The sequence below is a fragment of the Oncorhynchus mykiss genome, chromosome 18 (assembly GCF_013265735.2).
Source record: "Oncorhynchus mykiss isolate Arlee chromosome 18, USDA_OmykA_1.1, whole genome shotgun sequence".
NCBI classification, from domain to species: domain Eukaryota; kingdom Metazoa; phylum Chordata; class Actinopteri; order Salmoniformes; family Salmonidae; genus Oncorhynchus; species Oncorhynchus mykiss.
Genome location: NC_048582.1, coordinates 66,096,979 through 66,101,797, shown reverse-complemented (window position 1 = coordinate 66,101,797; position 4,819 = coordinate 66,096,979).

Sequence of the window (4,819 nt, the reverse complement as noted above, 5' to 3'; positions counted from 1 at the left end):
ATTCTCTCTGTCTGATTCTCTTTGTCTGATTCTCTCTCTGTCTCTCACTCTCTCTCTGTCTCTCTGTCTCTCTCTCTCTCAATTCAATTCAATTCAATTCAAGGGCTTTATTGGCATGGGAAACATGTGTTAACATTGCCAAAGCAAGTGAGGTAGATAATATATAAAGTGAATATATAAAGTGAAATAAACAATAAAAATTAACAGTAAACATTACACATACAGAAGTTTCAAAACAATAAAGACATTACAAATGTCATATTACATATATATACAGTGTTTTAACAATGTACAAATGGTAAAGGACACAAGATAAAATAAATAAGCATAAATATGGGTTGTATTTACAATGGTGTGTGTTCTTCACTGGTTGCCCTTTTCTTGTGGTAACAGGTCACAAATCTTGCTGCTGTGATGGCACACTGTGGAATTTCACCTAGTAGATATGGGAGTTTTTCAAAATTGGATTTGTTTTCGAATTCTTTGTGGATCTGTGTAATCTGAGGGAAATATGTCTCTCTAATATGGTCATACATTGGGCAGGAGGTTAGGAAGTGCAGCTCAGTTTCCACCTCATTTTGTGGGCAGTGAGCACATAGCCTGTCTTCTCTTGAGAGCCATGTCTGCCTACGGCGGCCTTTCTCAATAGCAAGGCTATGCTCACTGAGTCTGTACATAGTCAAAGCTTTCCTTAATTTTGGGTCAGTCACAGTGGTCAGGTATTCTGCCACTGTGTACTCTCTGTGTAGGGCCAAATAGCATTATAGTATACTCTGTTTTTTTGTTAATTCATTCCAATGTGTCAAGTAATTATCTATTTGTTTTTTCATGTTTTGGTTGGGTCTAATTGTGCTGCTGTCCTGGGGCTCTGTAGGGTGTGTTTGTGTTTGTGAACAGAGCCCCAGGACCAGCTTGCTTAGGGGACTCTTCTCCAGGTTCATCTCTCTGTAGGTGATGGCTTTGTTGTGGAAGGTTTGGGAATCGCTTCCTTTTAGGTGGTTATAGAATTTAACGGCTCTTTTCTGGATTTTGATAATTAGTGGGTATCGGCCTAATTCTGCTCTGCATGCATTATTTGGTGTTCTACGTTGTACACAGAGGATATTTTTGCAGAATTCTGCGTGCAGAGTCTCAATTTGGTGTTTGTCCCATTTTGTGAAGTCTTGGTTGGTGAGCGGACCCCAGACCTCACAACCATAAAGGGCAATGGGCTCTATGACTGACTCAAGTATTTTTAGTAAAATCCTAATTGGTATGTTGAAATTTATGTTCCTTTTGATGGCATAGAATGCCCTTCTTGCCTTGTCTCTCAGATCGTTCACAGCTTTGTGGAAGTTACCTGTGGCACTGATGTTTAGGCCAAGGTATGTATAGTTTTTTGTGTGCTCTAGGGCAACAGTGTCTAGATGGAATTTGTATTTGTGGTCCTGGTGACTGGACCTTTTTTGGAACACCATTATTTTGGTCTTACTGAAATTTACTGTCAGGGCCCAGGTCTGACAGAATCTGTGCATAAGATCTAGGTGCTGCTGTAGGCCCTCCTTGGTTGGTGACAGAAGCACCAGATCATCAGCAAACAGCAGACATTTGACTTCGGATTCTTGTAGGGTGCTGCAGACTTTTCTAGTGCCCGCGCCAATTCGTTGATATATATGTTGAAGAGGGTGGGGCTTAAGCTGCATCCCTGTCTAACCCCACGACCCTGTGTGAAGAAATGTGTGTGTTTTTTGCCAATTTTAACCACACACTTGTTGTTTGTGTACATGGATTTTATAATGTCGTATGTTTCTGTCATGTTGTGTCTTGTCTCTGTCCTTTCCCTTCACCCTGTCTCCCTCTGCTGGTCGTTGTTAGGTTACCTTTTCTCCCCCTCTTTCCCCCAGCTGTGCCTTGTCTCCTCCTAACCACCTCGTCACCCCTTTTCCCACCTGTTCCCTTTTTCCCTCTGATTAGGTCCCTATATCTCTCTCTGTTTCTGCTCCTGTCTTTGTCGGATTCTTGTTTGTTGTGTTTCATGCCTGAACCAGACTGTCGTCATGTTTGCTGTAACCTTGTCTTGTCCTGTCGGAATCTGCCGGTCCGTCTGAGCCTACCTATGTTTGGTAATTAAAGAAGCTCTGTTTAAGTTAATTCGCTTTTGGGTCCTCATTCACGCACCGTAACAGAAGAATCCGACCAAGAATGGACCCAGCGACTTCGGATCCTCTCCACTCAGCCGTCGGGATCCAGGGAGCGATGCTAGGCAGACACGAGCAGGAATTGTCTGCTGCTCGACATGCCGTTGAGACCCTGGCCACCCAAGTCTCCAACCTCACAGAACAGGTTCACCATCTCCGCCTCGATCCACCGGCCACTTCCAGGGCTTTCGAATCTCCGGAGCCCAGAATCAATAACCCGCCGTGTTACTCTGGGGAGCCCACTGAATGCCGCTCGTTCCTCACCCAGTGTGATATTGTGTTTTCTCTCCAGCCCAACACTTACTCCAGGAGCACTGCTCGTGTCGCCTACGTCATATCTCTCCTTATTGGACGGGCTCGTGAGTGGGGCACGGCAATCTGGGAGGCAAGGGCTGAGTGTACTAACCAGTATCAGGACTTTAAGGAGGAGATGATACGGGTTTTTGATCGATCTGTTTTTGGGGAGGAGGCTTCCAGGGCCCTGTCTTCCCTATGTCAAGGTAATCGATCCATAACAGACTACTCTATTGAGTTTCGCACTCTTGCTGCCTCCAGTGGCTGGAACGAGCCGGCTTTGCTCGCTCGTTTTCTGGAGGGTCTCCGCGCAGAGGTAAAGGATGAGATTCTCTCCCGGGAGGTTCCTTCCAGCGTGGATTCCTTGATTGAACTCGCTATTCGCATTGAGCGACGGGTTGATCTTCGTCACCGAGCTCGTGGAAAGGAGCTCGCGTTCTCCGTTGCCCCCCTCTCCGCATCACTACCATCTTCCTCTGCCGGCTCGGGTGCTGAGCCCATGCAGCTGGGAGGTATCCGCATCTCGACTAAGGAGAGGGAACGGAGAATCACCAACCGCCTCTGTCTCTATTGCGGTTCCGCTGGTCATTTTGTCACTTCATGTCCAGTAAAAGGCCAGAGCTCGTCAGTAAGCGGAGGGCTACTGGTGAGCGCTACTACTCCTGTCTCTCCTTCAAGATCCTGCACTACCTTGTCGGTCCATCTACGCTGGACCGGTTCGTCAGCTTCCTGCAGTGCCTTAATAGACTCTGGGGCGGAGGGCTGTTTTATGGACGAGACCTGGGCTCGGGAACATGACATTCCTCTCAGACAGTTAAAGGAGCCCACGGCCTTGTTCGCCCTGGATGGTAGTCCTCTCCCCAGGATTCAGCGTGAGACGCTACCTTTAACCCTCACTGTTTCTGGTAATCATAGTGAAACCATTTCTTTTTTAATTTTTCGTTCACCTTTTACACCTGTTGTTTTGGGCCATCCCTGGCTAGTTTGTCATAATCCTTCCATTAATTGGTCTAGTAATTCTATCCTCTCCTGGAACGTCTCTTGTCATGTGAAATGTTTAATGTCTGCTATCCCTCCTGTTTCCTCTGTCTCTTCTTCACAGGAGGAGCCTGGTGATTTGACAGGGGTGCCGGAGGAATATCACGATCTGCGCACGGTGTTCAGTCGGTCCAGGGCCACCTCTCTTCCTCCACACCGGTCGTATGATTGTAGTATTGATCTCCTTCCGGGAACCACCCCCCCCCGGGGTAGACTATACTCTCTGTCGGCTCCCGAACGTAAGGCTCTCGAAGATTATTTGTCTGTAGCTCTTGACGCCGGTACCATAGTCCCCTCCTCCTCTCCCGCCGGAGCGGGGTTTTTTTTTTGTCAAGAAGAAGGACGGGTCTCTGCGCCCCTGCATAGATTATCGAGGGCTGAATGACATAACAGTGAAGAATCGTTATCCGCTTCCTCTTATGTCTTCAGCCTTCGAAATCCTGCAGGGAGCCAGGTTTTTCACTAAGTTGGACCTTCGTAACGCTTACCATCTCGTGCGCATCAGGGAGGGGGACGAGTGGAAGACGGCGTTTAACACTCCGTTAGGGCACTTTGAATACCGGGTTCTTCCTTTCGGCCTCGCTAACGCTCCAGCTGTCTTTCAGGCATTAGTCAATGATGTCCTGAGAGACATGCTGAACATCTTTGTTTTCGTTTACCTTGACGATATCCTGATTTTTTTCACCGTCACTCCAGATTCATGTTCAGCACGTTCGACGTGTCCTCCAGCGCCTTTTAGAGAATTGTCTTTTTGTGAAGGCTGAGAAGTGCACTTTTCATGCCTCCTCCGTCACATTTCTCGGTTCTGTTATTTCCGCTGAAGGCATTAAGATGGATCCCGCTAAGGTCCAAGCTGTCATTGATTGGCCCGTCCCTAAGTCACGCGTCGAGCTGCAGCGCTTTCTCGGCTTCGCGAACTTCTATCGTCGTTTCATCCGTAATTTCGGTCAGGTGGCAGCTCCTCTCACAGCCCTTACTTCTGTCAAGACGTGCTTTAAGTGGTCCGTTTCCGCCCAGGGAGCTTTTGATCTCCTCAAGAATCGTTTTACATCCGCTCCTATCCTTGTTACACCTGACGTCTCTAGACAGTTCGTTGTCGAGGTTGACGCGTCAGAGGTGGGCGTGGGAGCCATTCTTTCTCAGAGCTCCCTCTCTGACGACAAGGTCCACCCATGCGCGTATTTTTCTCATCGCCTGTCGCCGTCGGAACGTAACTATGATGTGGGTAACCGCGAACTGCTCGCCATCCGGTTAGCCCTAAGCGAATGGCGACAGTGGTTGGAGGGGGCGACCGTTCCTTTTGTCGTTTG